General features: G+C 44.8%; 1 protein-coding gene across 7 annotated transcripts in view; it reads left to right on the top strand.

Moving 5' to 3' along the window:
* LOC121603473 (ras-specific guanine nucleotide-releasing factor 2-like) overlaps positions 1 to 15,436 on the top strand; it is a 53,573-nt gene extending 38,137 nt beyond the window's left edge. For all 7 annotated transcript variants that reach the window (XM_041932234.1, XM_041932238.1, XM_041932239.1 and 4 more), the window contains one exon: positions 11,921 to 15,436. The gene's annotated coding sequence lies outside the window, so the exon portion shown is untranslated. The remainder of the gene's footprint in view (positions 1 to 11,920) is intronic.
* The last annotated feature ends 252 nt before the right edge of the window (positions 15,437 to 15,688 follow it).

Below are 15,688 nucleotides of genomic sequence, written 5' to 3' on the forward strand. Positions count from 1 at the left end.
CACAGATGAGTCCACGGGGCAGGAGGGGAGGGTACAATGGTATTCCCTTTGGTTACGTTTGAACTACACGTGTTGTTCCATTTTACACTGCTTCGGTGCCCCCGGGCAAGGTCCACTCGTTGCGGACGGACCTGTTCCACCAAGCGGCGAGCAGAGCTTTCGAAAACGTACATGTTGGTTTCTATATTTCTAATGGGAAAATGGTGCTCATGCTTGTTTACGTTGCGGTTTGCAGCATGCTCGTCGCATATGAGATTGCGCTCGAGAAGCGATGCACCAAAACCTCTAGACCAGAGCGTTATATTCGGCTGGGTGCTCATTAGCTGGCAACACTTTCCAATTCCGTAATCGGTTAATGAATGGGTGGAGAGCGACGGGGACGAAAAAAGTGGGCATCATCCTGTAGTTAGCTGTACAGTGGTAATAAATTTCCCCCAAAGAGGAAACCCTCCGGATTCTGTCTGTGCGCTGTGAAGAGGTTATAATTAGCCCCGAAAAGATCAACGGAGCAGCATGCATCCCGGTGGCAGTATTAAACATTGTGCCCCAATATGCGTAGGAACGAGGAACAATCATTAAGCTTGGAGAACAAAGCCACTAGCGAGCTAGTCGAGAGCGAAATGTCATATTTTCCACTAAAGCGAACAAGTGGCATTATGCAGGCAGTGGAATTAGTTTAATGAAACTTTTCAAAATCTATTTCAAAACTTTTCCTTCTGGCTTGGTCGTGCGCCGTTCGGCTGATTGGGAGGTTCATAAATTATTCCCTCCCATGCATTGCATGCACTCTTTTCTCATTTTTATTGCAATAAAGCACGCCCGCAGATGATTGAATCATCACAGCGAAGGGAAGGGGTGTGTGTGTAGGGGAGGGACGAGAGCACTCTGAATGCCGGGGCACCGGGTGGGGAATGCATTCCTAATTTTCACTTAATGCTTGTGTAAAACACATCCGCCCCCAATGTAGAACAACTTTTCTATTTAGTCGTTCGGTTTTTTTTGTCTCTCTCTCTGTCTCTCAGCCCTTTTTCGCAATTTCAACTTTTTCCAACCAATTTTTCAATGAAGCTGCTCGACTTTTTATCATTGTTTCAGCTGTTATTCCCCTCTGGCATCCTCCGGGGGATCGTGTTCGGGTTCTGTGTTAGTGTCAAATTCATAAATTATCGGAGATGGTTCCTCATTCTTAGCAAACGTCAGCTCATTCATTCAACCACTTGCTGCGGTAACCGGATCCGGGCCACCTATTGGCGTACTCAATGCGTACAAGATACGAGCTTCCTGCCCTTCCTGGCACGGTCGACCGTTATACCAGAGACATAAATTATAGTTGGGGTTTTTCCTATAATCGTTTTTACATGTGCACCAGAGAGAAAGCGTTCTAGGCGTCGCTAGGAGCAGCAAAAACCTACGAATAACTTGAGACAATGAATCCTGTGTCCCCGCCGGTCCTCCTTTGCTCCTCTGCCTCGCAGTCGCAGTCGAGTTGCAGAGTGCAGATTGCATCGCTAAAGCAACATGCATACACACACACACTCATACACAAACATCAAGAGGAGTACTTTTCGGGTTTTGATGGCATCGAGCTCACTAAACTTTATAACAACCTTATTTATGATCGTTGCGCTCCGTCGTCCTGTAACGAACCGGTCATGGTGTTTTCAGCAACCGAAGGACTTGTTCTATAGCACGGTTGGAGCCGTAGAGCCAGGCCTTTTTGTGAGCCCACGGTGAGATGGAGCAGAATGACGGCGATTGCGACAACGATGATGTGTGCTCTTGTGCTTCCTTGACTGAGAGCTCCACGTTGGCTTGAGCAGTAGTAGTAGTAGTAGTAGTAGTAGTAGTTGCCGTAGTAGGTACCGTTCGAGGTTCACCAGCAAAAGGAAAGATGAAAGCTTCCACTTCGGAGCCGCTGGTGCACGGTTTGTTGGAGCTATCTTTGTTTTTTTTTGTGTTCGTTGTTCAAAAGAACAGAAAAGCTTTTAAAACAGAAATAAAACCATTCCTGCCCTTACAGGATGGAGAGGATGGAGCTGAAAATTAAAGCTGGCAGATTTTTCACATTGCCAGTGTGCAAGGCTTTAGCTACGAAGCTTACTAATGTGTGCCCCTGTCTGTGCTGCGCCGTTCTGTGCTTTGCTGTGGCATGTATGGTCCACTGTTTTGGGGGTTTTTGTTTGCTTTTTGCTCACCTATCTTCCTTTCATCTGTAAAATTGCTTTGGTAGCAGGAATTGTTTTTTTTTCTCTCTCTTCTCTGCATCTTTCTTCTGCCTCGTGTCGCTCTGTTTTCATCTTCCGCGTTCCCGGACCGTTACCAGAGACCGTTCACCTGCCAGAAGTGTTATCGAATTTCTACACCCAGTTCACAGCGTGCTATTGCACGTATGCTGTTGCCACTGGCGCTTCTGCTGCGCAACATAGCATCTCTTAGGCGGGTGAGCTTAGTTTTTTGGCGCGAACCATTCCACCGCCACCTTGGCACTGGTCCGCGCCATCGTTTATTTCAATATGGGGAATGGAGAAAAATTTACGAGCGCCACGAAAGGGCGCAGGAAAAAAATGGCACCATTTATACGAATCTCCGTTGGTGGCGAGTTCTTCCATTTCGATTTCTTCCATTGGCAGAACACGGCGGGAACGAGAACGAGTTTCTCGCTTTTGTGTTCTGCCGAAAGCACAAAGAAATCCAACATGCCACAGCAAAGAACGAAGAAATACGTTGTGTGTTTCGGTGGAAGAATTGTCTCTCTTTTTTTGTTTTTGTCAGGGCTCCCACACTCACGAAGGCTTTAACTAAAGGGCCGTGACTCGGATGGCCCAAAGCATGGCTTGATTGCAATGGATATTCCCACTTAGGCGGGAATATTTTTCGTAAAAAATGACATCATGTTTCGATTCGTGCGGCAAAACCAGCGCTTGACCACAGTCGATTATTCTTACGAATTCGTTACTTTTATGGCTTTCATAAGTCGTGCGCAAATGTATTCCATACGACAGACAGTAGCTTGCAACCAAACGTAAGCAAACGAACCCCCACGCTAAGACACTTGCCAGACGTAATGAAATCGCTCGAAAACTGGAACACGAGACAGACAAATCACAAACAAGTAAAAGTGTGTGTGTGTGTGTGTGTGAGTGTGTGTTGACACTAGCTACTTAAAAGAAGTTCTTAAAAGTGTCCCCAATACAGCGGTAATCCTTGCAAAACCATCGAATCACACAAAACGTCTCGATTAGTTTCGTTCCTTCGTGTCACCAAGTATGTTCTTGAAGTGCCCGAGCAGTCCAAGTTTGGTGTAAGATTTCTTTTTACAAACACACACACCGTAGATGGTGTTGGTCAGAAGCTTTCACATGTATTAGATTTTATGTTCCAATTCAATTAGAGAGGAACCTTATCGGACGAGTCGAAGCGCGGGGAGTGTCCTTTTTGTGGTCAACAGAAGCACACAAACACACCAAATTGCTTAAAGATTGAGCAACAGCACTTCTTTACAGTAAGAGTTCGTTTGCTGTTGGTTAAATGTATTCTATAAGGCTCACCGCAGTTTGTAGAGCAACTTTGGGAGAATTTATGGCAAAGATAATCAAGCGACAGTCATTGGCGCTGTCTTGAGTGTTGAGCACTTGCGGTCAGTTCAGAAATGGGTCGTCTGCGGATGCATACGGCTGTTGGAAGGTGTTTCGATTTCGATTGAAGCTCATCTCTCTTTGTACTTGGAATAGGTCGATCGTTTTAGCGGCTGTTGATTGAATCATACTGTATGTGTGTGTGTGTGTGTTATCAATTCCCACATACGATACGCCACGATACGCGATTGTTTTATGTGTAGCATAGATGGGAAAGTAAACACCCGCTCCGTGTTTGTCCCATAATCATTTGGTGGCTCATAAAGCTTTCGCCAGCTCTTTTCGGACAATTAGCGAAAGCGCACTGCTGGTGGGGGCCAGCTTTGATGAGTAGCTCCCGCCGCTAATCAGCTACGAAACATGCTCGATTGAATTTCGCCAGCATTCTATCACGGAACGGTGGTTAAATGTCTCTCTCTTTGCCTCGATGCCAAGAGCTTAGCAGGATTAATGGTGCTGGTGTGCAAGCATGTGGGATGGCTGGCGATGGTTATCATTTCACCACGCTGGCACGAACTCTTCCAACCAATCATTCCAACCGTTCGAAAGACCCGGCGGAAAGACGGTCACGTGGTATCCCGGAAGGCATCGTGTGTGCATCGGCAGAAGAGCCCGTTGGGCAAGACTTATCTCTTGCTAATGCCGTTTGATTATCAGCGGCATCAGGACCCAAGGTCAATTCGAGACCATCGCTAAATCTTCGCCGATGTTTCCACTACACAATGGTAGGATGGTAGCATGGATCGTTTTTCCATTCCAGCAAAGTTCCACAGCACCGTCAATCTAATCGATGCCTGGTTGGACCAACGGCAGACGCTAGTCGATGCAGCTTTACTCCGTTTGCTTGTTAGTAAACAATCACATAATTAGTGGCTAGAGGCTAGGTTTGCCGGTCCGGGTATCTGCGTCTTATCACACAGCCATTCACACCCACCCGTCGACGGGGCCAGATGATGGCAGGAGCACTGATCCTAACTCTGACGGATAACCATAATCAGCGACTATAATGCTGCCGCCGGTTGCCGATTCGGAAGAAACCGTTGGTTATGGTCGTGTGGCTCAGCGAGAAATGGCTTTGAACGATGATTTGGATTAATAAAGCGTACATAATACACAAACTTCGACGAAGGATCAGAGGAAAATGAGCTTATATGGATGAACGTGTGGAAGATGTTGTGGACTGTTGTCAGCTCATGTAGGGCAATACCAGATTTTACCTATGGATAAAGCAGTGCCACGTTGCAAATACCATCCCGATGATTGGTAAATTTGTACCAAACTAGGGTGGACCACATTAGAGATGCTGATTAAACGAAGCGAATAGTGCAAACGATAATGTGGGTAATTAGGCGACAACATATCGTCTAGTTTCATTGTCCAGCGCTTCATCAGGAATCGTGGAGGATTACTGCGCTTTGTGTTGCAGTTTTGGTCACATTCGATAAGGTGTAAATATAACATTTTGCTACTAGAAGTCCGTCCATCAAAAGTTGCTTAATTTTTAAGCTTAATTAAGCTCAACGACGAGGTAGCGGATACGAAGGCAAAGAAAAAAGTTTGACAGCTATCGCCGACGTTGGGAGGAAAAAAAATCTTGTCTTGTCAGATCGTTTTTGCTAAGGTCGGTGTGGGTTCACGTCCGACCCAAACACGTTTCAAACGTTTCCATGCGCTTCTGTGTCTCGATTGGAGGATGGAGCGTAGCAATCAACCCCGACCCAATCCTCGACTGTGCGGAGCGGCATTCTGCCCGTGCTGTAGGACAAGTTTCTTGGCCGCTTTGCATCCTTGATAGCATCTTCAACCTTCTGGTGTTGGTGCCAGTATGGTATGAACAATTTGAAAATATTTTCCTATTTAAGAACAATTCGCATTCGGTGAAACATTCTACGCTAAATTCTTGAGCATTACACAGCTCGAGTCGGACAAAAAGGGATCGCATTGAGGTAAGAGATAGAGGAACAACAGGGTATGAAAATGGATAGCAAATGCTATGTTACTTCTTTGTTACTCTTGTACTCTTTTCCGGGTAGCGACTGTTTGCTTGCCTGGTTAGCAATAGGTTCATCCGTGTACAGTTTCCTTATAGTCCTAAGAAAACTCATCCGGCTTACCGACGGCAAGCTTTCCCTTCAGTTAGGGATTAGGCGATTCGTTCGTTGAAATACCTACCACACTACGAAGAAGGGTGAAATGAGAAAGATCAGGCTCAGGCTTTTAAAGATCGCCGTACCTAGTCGTCGTTTGTTTAAGGGCTTCTGCTTTTGCTGTGAGAAAACAAAACCCCAAAAGCATTCATTTAAACGACATAAACCAGACCAAAAACTTTTTAAAGCATAGTTACGGAAGGGAAGGTTACACGCTTTCTACCACGTACGGCTATTGCATCGCCATTGCTCGTACCGCTCGGGTCGTCCCCAACTATTCGGTTGCTGAAGAATGTGGGCCTTCGGGAAAAAGTACGTGACACCTTATCGGCTACGTTGCGCGTCCCCATCTCGGGCTATACTATCGAGTAGGGAAAGCGCGCGACACGACCTAGCAGGGAACAGTAGGAGGATGGAGGGCCACAGTGTTTCGGGACAGCATAGAATAGGATGGTAAACAGGTTCCGATGAGTTTAGGGTAAACGAAATCAAAATATTTAAATTGCCACTGGAAATGGAGAGGAAAAATTTAATCTCACCTTGATGCGGCCACCATCGTCTAACCTGGCCCTCTTGCACGACTTTACACGTCGAAACAACAATGAGTCTGTTTGTTCAAATATTTTGCCTGTTATTTATGGCATGCAACGAGTGTAACAGCGTTTTTATGGGTAATTTCATGTCGCTCTGCTCATTTGCTAACACTATTTACGACAACGACATGGCAAAGATAGACAAGGACTCAACTTGGTGGCAGAACTCCCGCCCAAAGACAGGTACTGGGCAGGTGGCAGGTGGTAATTCTGTTTTTGAAAGTCAAGAATAGTCGAGAAGAAGTTAAGCATATTCCTGCCGTTTGCCTACGGGGTGGGAAACCCTAAAGCCCAAAGTATGCAGAAAGGTGATTCGCATTTCTGTTATTTGCGTTGCTGGGAAGTTTCATTGTAAAGATGCTTCAAGGCAACGGTTCAGCACAAAAGCACAGTCGCCGTCTTCCCATCCCAACATTTTCGCATACACAGGGATATTGCTCGCCGCCAGGTAAAGCAATTTGTAATGGCTTGTAAACCGTTCCGTGGATGGGCTTGGTTGGGCCCCGGCCCATGAAGAAGGCCCGAAGAACTAACGCGCCAGCAAGCGACGCAAATGCCACGAAATGCAGCAAGAACTAAGGGTAAACACATTTGCACCCTCTTGTGCTGTATGGATGCTGAGTTTGCTGTCGGTAATTGAGTTTTTGGTGAAAATTTAAAGTGAAATTCTATGGGCTTGGTGCAAAACGTTTCAACGTATGTTCTCGTTTCGACTGGTACCTTGGTTTTGGCATAATTTCTCAAAGCGTTTTAGGTCGATGCGAGAAACTCATGCTTTGCATTGGTAAGGAAAGTTGTCTGACTTTATATGTGTATTGAATTAAAGCTTTGATGACGCGTAAAACCGTTAACCATGGGGGCTCTAGTTTGCATTTAAAATGAGAATAGTCTCACACGATCTGTCCTGTGGTACGACATCGTACCAGAAATCGGCTCGCATCGAATAAGAGGCACTCTTATGTACAATCATACTTTGGAAGTTACTTTTTTGGAAGAACTCAATTCCACAATCACTGTGACCACGTTCGCTTGAAAATCCTTTCTATGCTACCTGCTTTTGCCGTTGCTCAAAGGGCGGGCAACTGTTTCCTAGTCGAGTGGAACAGTGCTGCTGCAACGTAACGTAGCGCAGGTAATTTAAAGCACTACCAATGAACTTTCCTACCGAAACGATGCACGTGCACACGTGCTCGAGAACTATTTGTCCAAATGCAGAACGACCATCGAACGCGGCAAACTTTTGCCTCGAAATCGTCGTTTGTGTCGCTTTCAGCCGGTTCTGCAGTATATTATCCGTACCCCGTACAAATTGCGAACCGCATAAAGCGTACCAGAGCCGGGTAGAAGTCGTAAAATTGCATTCCTTTCACCTAAGGCCATTTTTAACTGCATCGTCAGCAAGAGCGAATGTTATGCTCTGGAAAAGGCTGGAACGAATTGAAATTTTATGGAAAATTTCAAGTGTAAGAGGGCAATATTACAGCTAATACAAGTAACGTATAGTTTAATAACAGAGCAATCATTTCATTGGTTCAGTGAGAGCATGAACAAATAGTTCTTACTGCATAAAATATTCCATCGACGCATTGTTTGTGAGTATGCTTGCATAGCGCATAATTATCTTGGCCGTAAGCTGCATTCCGTCATAATCTTCTTCTATTTGGCGTAACTTTCTACGAGGACATGCCGGCCTATACAGACTAAATTCAATTTGAGACTTAATTCATTACCACGCAGCCGGACGATCAGCCCTTGCTACGGGGGGACGATCCATTGTAGGATTGAACCTATAACCCCGTGACAGGCATGTTTCTGAGTCGTTCGAGTGGTCACGAGGTCCTTCAAAAATCATTATCGGCCAATATAAAATTCCCACAAGGCAATGAGGGAGAGATGGAGGAGTGGTGGAGTGTATTTATTTTTTACCATTTAAATTTGTCCACCAACTTAATCGCACAACTAGCGCGAGCTGCTTGGCGGCTATCTTGAACACTAAAAAAACCCCTCATAACGACTTACAAAAACGATCGCCAGCGAGGGAAAATCGCACTGATTTGGAGCGTTGACGAGGTCGTGAAAACCGGTTTTTGGCGATTTTGGTAATTCAAATTGTGCGCTGGGGAACATTAGCGTGAACGCGTGTGTGAAACGTATAGGTGTGTGTGTGTGTGTGTGTGTCAGCCAGTTTCCGTTTGTGTGTGTGATTCGTTGTGTATCGTCTTGTCGCAAATCACGCACACCAGGTACACCGGCACTTCGCGTCAGCACATGGATTGGAAAGAAAATTTGGAACATCATTATTTCGTCAAGCAAACGAACGCTTGATTTGGACGGCTGCAATTTCAAGCTGCATTGATTGCAGTGCAGTGAAAAAAGATTTAATTGATGCCAGTTAGATGTGTATTTTAGTTGTAGTAAATTTATTGAACTGAATAACACAATCCATACTTTGGTAAGCATTCAATAATTTTGCTCTGTAGCCCTGAAAAGAGCGAGGCTCTGCGCTTGCTTGAACAACAGATGCTTTCCTTCTCTTTCATGCACGGGCAGTTCAGCTGATATTGCCGGTATGCGATAGTGTGCGTGAGCTACGGAGCAACGATTGATCTGTGTCGTCGCTGTCTCTGACTACACCACACACGCTCATACTCATACAAACAGCAAGCATTTTTGGTGGGCTTGTATTATTAAAGCTGGACAAATAATGACTAAAAACTTAAAAACAAATAATAATTCGTATTAAAATGATATCAATGTAGAGAAAATGATGGCAATTTCTACCTATTTGAATCGGTGTTGCGCTGGTAGTATGGAATATTTTACAAAAATATACCTGTATTTTAAAAGCGTTAATTCTTTTCTGACTCGATAAATGCAAAATATATATTTTTTTTAATGCTGTATTCATTTTTTAGTTCATTAAAATGTTTAAACCTGTATGTTTATGATTTTGCCTAATTTTGGTACAAACGACGTGATACATTGCAACGCTCTTTGCTAGGATAGAAACAAAGCTTATGCGTTTACTTCAGTCAAATATGTTTTTTTATGAATATCACGTTCATTTAGTGCAATTATTGTATGATATTCCCTTGTGAAGGAAACGAAAAATTAGTGAAAATGTGCACAATATTGAAAAGTGCGGCAAACGGTTGGCGTCGCTGTCGACCGTTAAACACCGGCAACGAGATGGTGTGTGTGAGAGACAGCGCACATGTCACGCATACCAGCAAAACGCACACAGCGAGCGAGGTGGAACATTTTTACCAGCCTTTTCACTGCTGAAAGTGTTTAAAAATTCACAAGACAATAAAATATGTGGTGCTAATGAAAAGGGTCTACACGTTTGTACATTTCCTACCCTAATTTCAATCGTACCTGGTCCTGGAAGGTCGCCGTGAAAGGGCAGATGTAAAGTGAGAGTGCAATAGTGTGTGTGAGAGAATGTGCTACCTGTCAGTACAGTACAAAAAGAGGTGTCATTTCCGCAGAACTGTGTCAGAAATGGTGTGTCTATCGTGGCGGCTGGTCGTGTAGTTTTGGTGCCGCTGCCGCTGCTGTGTGCCGGTTGTAAGATGGCGACGGTGTGGTGCAGTGTGAATCCAGGTCGTCGTGCTGTTCGTGGCTGGTGAGCAAAGCGCTGGACGTTCCGGCCCGTGTGCTTGTTCTGTGCATGAATCGCGCGTGGAATGGAAAGCGATGCTTGCGTTCCACCTCACAAGGCGCTGAGCGGCCTGAAATTTCTACGCGTGGCTTCCTGTGTTGCCTCACACAAGATGGCGTCATCATGGGCGTATAGCATTTTGCGGACCAGCCCCGCCGACACGTGGTGAACACGAGACACATCGATTGGAAACGCCTCGAAGCTGACTTCTGACGAAGTGAGTATTGTAAATTCGTACGATTTAAACGCGTTTCTGTACTACAATGATCTAATATTGGTATTTTAATTCTCTTTTTCTAGAATGTGCTGTTGAATGGTGTAGCGTTGGTGCTACTGGGCAACACACGCACCTTTCTCTCGGGAAGGCCTGTGCGAAGGCGCTCGGCCTAACCTCACTTCTGGGATGGCCCGGTTGGAAAAATGCTGCCGGCTAGTGGCATCTACTACAATCGGACCATCAACCTAACACTTTCCCATGGATCATCATCCCTCGTCTCATCGACTGCTGTAGTGCCGTTGAAGGAATATTAAGCAGGAATTTCATTTTCCAAGGCATATTTCCACTCGTCGGAGGTATGCCGCTGGGTTTGCGTCTGCTATACACACCCTCACATCCCCACGGCTCGCTTACATGGGTGTGGTGTGACGAGGGGTGTACCAGCTTCTGCGCATGCCCAGCCCTTCAGTCGAGACGTTTCGACGAACGCGTGGATACTCAATTCTTCCCGATGCCGTCGTGGAGGGTGATCTAAGAGTTAGGGAGTTTTTTTACAACCACTAAAATTTCTTTCAAAAAAATTAATTAATATGCTTGCTCTGATACAAAGAACGTATGGACGTCTCGTCCACACACTTCAAACAACCACTAAAATTTCTCAATATTTTCTATACCCTAAATTTTTGCGAAACATGTCATCAAAGAACCGCAGGGTAATCTGATAGCCCCAAGGCGCTGTATGCCTAATTGAGTAGATTTATTTTTATGAAAGTCATCATGAACTGAAGTAATTCGAACTACTTTGAAATTCACAAAACGACCACTTAAATTTCTTTCAAATTAAACTCATATTTTCTGATAAAAGCATCCATTTTCAATCGTCCAATGAAAGGACGTCCATTTAGTAGCCTAGCTACGCATACATTAGCTACTCTTGAGGTAGCCACACTTAGGCCAAAGTTTTAGGCTTCAATTAGAGTAGTATAGCTGCTCTTTAATTTCAGGATTCAATTAAGTAGCTCTGCTACTCTTCAATGGTTGACAGAGGTAGAAGATGTGATATTATCACTACGGAAATATTTTCTTGCGGTGATCTGAGATGGAGAAAGCAGGGAGATGTGTGAAATACATGTGTGTATTGTAAAACGAATGAAAGAGAGTATTATAATTGCCTTTATTTGAAAGAAAATCCCTTATCGTAAAATCGTAGTTAGGCGAACATAGATACATCCGTTGGAATTCCTTGGCATATTGCAGTGGCGCTTAAAGGTAAAGGTACGAACGTTTCCACAAATCGCTGGAAAATCTGAGAAATTCCACCAACCAAGCTAATTACATCACGCGCATTATCTCGTCATTTTCCAAGCGTGGGGAAATTGTGCCCAGCACCGCAGCGAACAGAGGCAGAAGTAATTATGCAAAGTAAATATTTAATTTTCGGTTCTCCAATTGACAAAAAACACCGTGAACCCCGCGAGATGGCTAGGATAGGATCACGGGTGTTTCTCCCTGCGTTAGTGAATTTAAGATAACACTTTCGTGCGGAGTTGTTGTCAGTTGGAAGACCAATATTAAATGCGTTTGAGATACGCCCTACGCATAGTATATTTTTGGAAACTAATTTGGATTGTTTATGTTTTTTTTTTATTTTTCTTTTCTTTCAGAAACAATATCGTACCCGTCCAGACCGCGAGATCCTCGTAGTTTGATGGCTATTTTTCACTCTCAATCCTTCTACGCACGCTCGTCCGGGGGTTTACAATTGAGTCCACCTGAACGGCCGAACAACCGAAGGTATCGTAATTGCTGTGTACAAAATCGCGGCTTTCATGTTGCACTAAAAGTATATATGGCACGCGGCAGCAGAAGATGCATTTTATGACGATCATCAATTACGGTCAAACACAACACGGTGGGCGGCGTTCATGCATGCATATCCTGCATGGAGTGATATACACAACAAAAAACTCAAATTCGACTATCAGAGAGAGCACAGCAGTGCGGAAGGATTACATCAGTATTCAGATATACTACTACAGTAGAGCTTTTGTCTTATGATAGCCGCCACGTGGATCGGAAGAGGAACGTAACGTACAACGGAATCGAAGTACAAGCTGAGCTAGTGCCGACGGTGATGATTACTGTGGTGGCTAGTAGTAGCGTGTGCCGCAAACGGCGACGGTGTAGTAGAATGCGTGCGCGCATGCGGTAAGTATATATTTATTGCGGAATTGACAAATCGAATATCCTTTAGCAGAAGAGAGCGAAGGGTGCCCGAAGGGCATAGAAGGAAGATGTTAGCTTAGTAACTGGTAGGTCCCATTTCCCGGCCCAATGCAACATAACAACTTATGACAGTTATGAATGAATGAACAAAACGTGTTTGCAACGCGTTTGTTGTACGCACGGCAAAAGCTTGCGTGCGCAGCATCCGGTTAACCATTTAACAGAGACAGAAGTAACAGACAAGTAACCGTTTAAAGTACACAGTCACAATCCCGCTCTATGCAAACCGCAAATGTTCTGCCTTTACAATTAAAACTCCTTTTTACGCGAACTTTTTCTCTCTATCTCTCTCTCTCTCTCTCGTTGCAATTGTAAGTGTTGTTGTAAGAAGCAGCAGGTTAGGGTGGAGTGAAAATCAAACGTATCGTACTTTTTCTGCTCTCTCTCATGTCTACCATCATGAGGGGGGAGCTACTACGAGTTAGGAGCTAATAGAAAGTAAAACAAATCCTTACAACAAAAAACCCCAAAGATGTGTGACACACGCGCGCGTTAAGAAACACGGACGAAGAAGAAACTAATTTAACGTTAGAATATTACCATTTATTCATGTTATGCTGGTCATAACTTTCGCGCGTATCGATTAAACGGAAGCGGAATCGTAGCCAAAGAGTAGAGTGTATCGTTGTGTGTCTCCCCCTCCCTCGTGTACCCAGTGTTTTGCCCAGTGCTAGGGGGCTTAAACCAACTAACAAACAAACAAACAGAACCTACCTATGAATGTTACTGTTGCGTGTGTGGTGGGGCGGGCGAGAGCGAGAAACCGACCCACCCCAGAAGAAGTAGGGGGTTTGGTCGAAGATTAATGAAACTATCAGAGAAGGGATTAAGCGAGCTTTTGCCAAATGTAAAGAAGGTTGCGCAGTGGTTTATGGTGAGAAGAACGGAAAGCGAAGGAAGTAGAAGAGATTCTTTATTCAATCACTAATTAAAATCAATGTTACATATCTCCTGCCCCGGGTTCGGTGAAGGGCGATAGTAGGTAGAGCGCGCTCGCTTCGTCTTCGTGAGGCACGGTAGTCACCCCACTCCCCATCTCCCATCCTACACAAACACGCTCTCGCACAGCACACGGTGGGAGGTGGCCGCAATATGGCAAACTTATGCATCATCCTATCGGACGCAAGACGAATCCTCCAGTCCCCTCGGTGAAAGTTGTGATAAACTATGCCCAAATTAACCAATCGCACCGGAAATGCTTGGGGCATCATCCTGTTGGGGACGGCGGTGTGCTGGTGGTCGAGCGGGGTTAAATTAATTTGCCTAATGGAGTAGTAATCAAGAGGCTAGACGGCGACGGATATAGGATACATCAAGTCCCCCCCCCCCCCCTGCACACTCGCCGGCAGGCATCGATCGATCGATGGATCGGATCGGGATCGGATTTGCACTACTACTACTCTGCCATCGTCCCGTCTCCTCTGTGGAAGGGGCCAGGGGTCTACCGTGCTTTCTACAAAAAAGAAAGTTCATTTGACGCGCGTGCTTTTGCCTTGCCGCACTTTCTCCCTCTCTTTAACAAAAAAAAAAAAAAAACCCCCGTGGAAAATCGATTGTGATGTATCTATTGCGAAGTGGTCAGCGATGGCCAATTGCGATTTTTCCACATTTTCATGAAGCTGGGAAATGGAGCTGATGTGGATAGAGAGCTGACCGCTTCGCACAACACACTGTTTCGTCCCTAGACGTTGCCTCTCCACCTGACTGATGATGATGATGATGATGATGGTTAAAAGTTAATCTTACATATTTATAGCAGCACTATGCATTCTCTCCCTCTCTTACCCTCTCTCCCCCTCCCCATCCCTTTCCCCTTGTTCCATAAACTATGGTACCACCATACCGAACGGGGTTCGAGGGAGAATGAGAAGCGGTACAAGCTGTTCGCTGGTCCGCTTGTTAGGAAAGATGTTAGGAAAGGCAAAGGTGTGTCGAACTTTGTTTGTTGGATCTTGTTGCTCCCTTGCGGCAAGTGGATTGTGAGAAGGAGACCCCTTCGACAAGAAGAAGAAGTAGAAGTGTTGGTAAAGAGGAGGTGTGACCCCTTTCACTGGTTGGAAGCGAAAATTGAATCCTATGCAAATACAATCGTTCATATATTTGGAGTATATATCAAGAAAGTTTAATAATGTTTAATAACAACTACCTTATTATTATCGCAAGTCGCAAGTCGCCACGCCACGTCTTCTTTGGCGTCAATCTTAAGCTCAAAGTGGTGTGCGGGAGGAAAGAAGGGAAGGACAAAAAACACACACACACGAAAAAGCCACATCGGGAAATAAGGGTAGGTGCGATGGCGAGTTTAGGGGGTGGTCGTACGCACAAATGAACTTTGTATCACATGTAGGGTATGATGCCATATGTATGTGTGTCCAGTATGATGTGTATGTGGCCGGAGTAAATCCACACACAAACCAACCAGACAAGTTGAAGGAAAAAAAGAACAATGTTGAAAATTAACCATCAATAGTGCAAAGAATGTGAGTCACATAGAGTAGGAGCTTTTACTTTGTAACGGTCTCTTCTTATACAAGTGGCATTTTACTCGAAAAAAACCCGGCTCAATCACACGGTTCAAATGGCGTCAAGATTAAAATTGCTTCACAAGCGCTTGTAAAATCCAGAGCGCGAAGGTATTGAAAGTGTTAACAGGAAGAAAGCGCAAGTACAATTTCAAATGAACGATCCAATTAAAAGCTCGATAAAGTTTACGTTGCAAATACAGTTTCAATCAGGCCAGTAAGCCACACAGAAGAAGAGCAGAAGAAGAAGGGGATACATAAGCAAGCATTCAGAATGCAGCAGATTGTGAGCAATTGTGTTGGTGTTGTTCTTCAGCAACAGCTCGGGAATTCTCAACCAAGCACGGAAGAAAGGAAGACGTTTTAACTGCCCATATGTAGAGAGAGCCCGCAGACTCATCTCTCTTGTAGCATCCTCCCATGTATGGCACGTGGTGAAAATAAACCCCTGTTCCCGAAAGGTGGCGGACTATTTTTTGCAGTGTGTAGATCGCGCGCGCGTTGGAAAAGACAAGTACATGAGCATAAAAGCGATTGTGGACGTGTTGCGTTTGAATGTGCGTTTGCTCAAGGAAAGAAAACGAACGAACGAATCCTCTTTCTTCCATGTTGGTGGTAAGTATT

The sequence above is a fragment of the Anopheles merus genome, chromosome 2R, assembly GCF_017562075.2.
Source record: "Anopheles merus strain MAF chromosome 2R, AmerM5.1, whole genome shotgun sequence".
In the NCBI taxonomy this organism is placed as follows: Eukaryota; Metazoa; Arthropoda; class Insecta; order Diptera; family Culicidae; genus Anopheles; species Anopheles merus.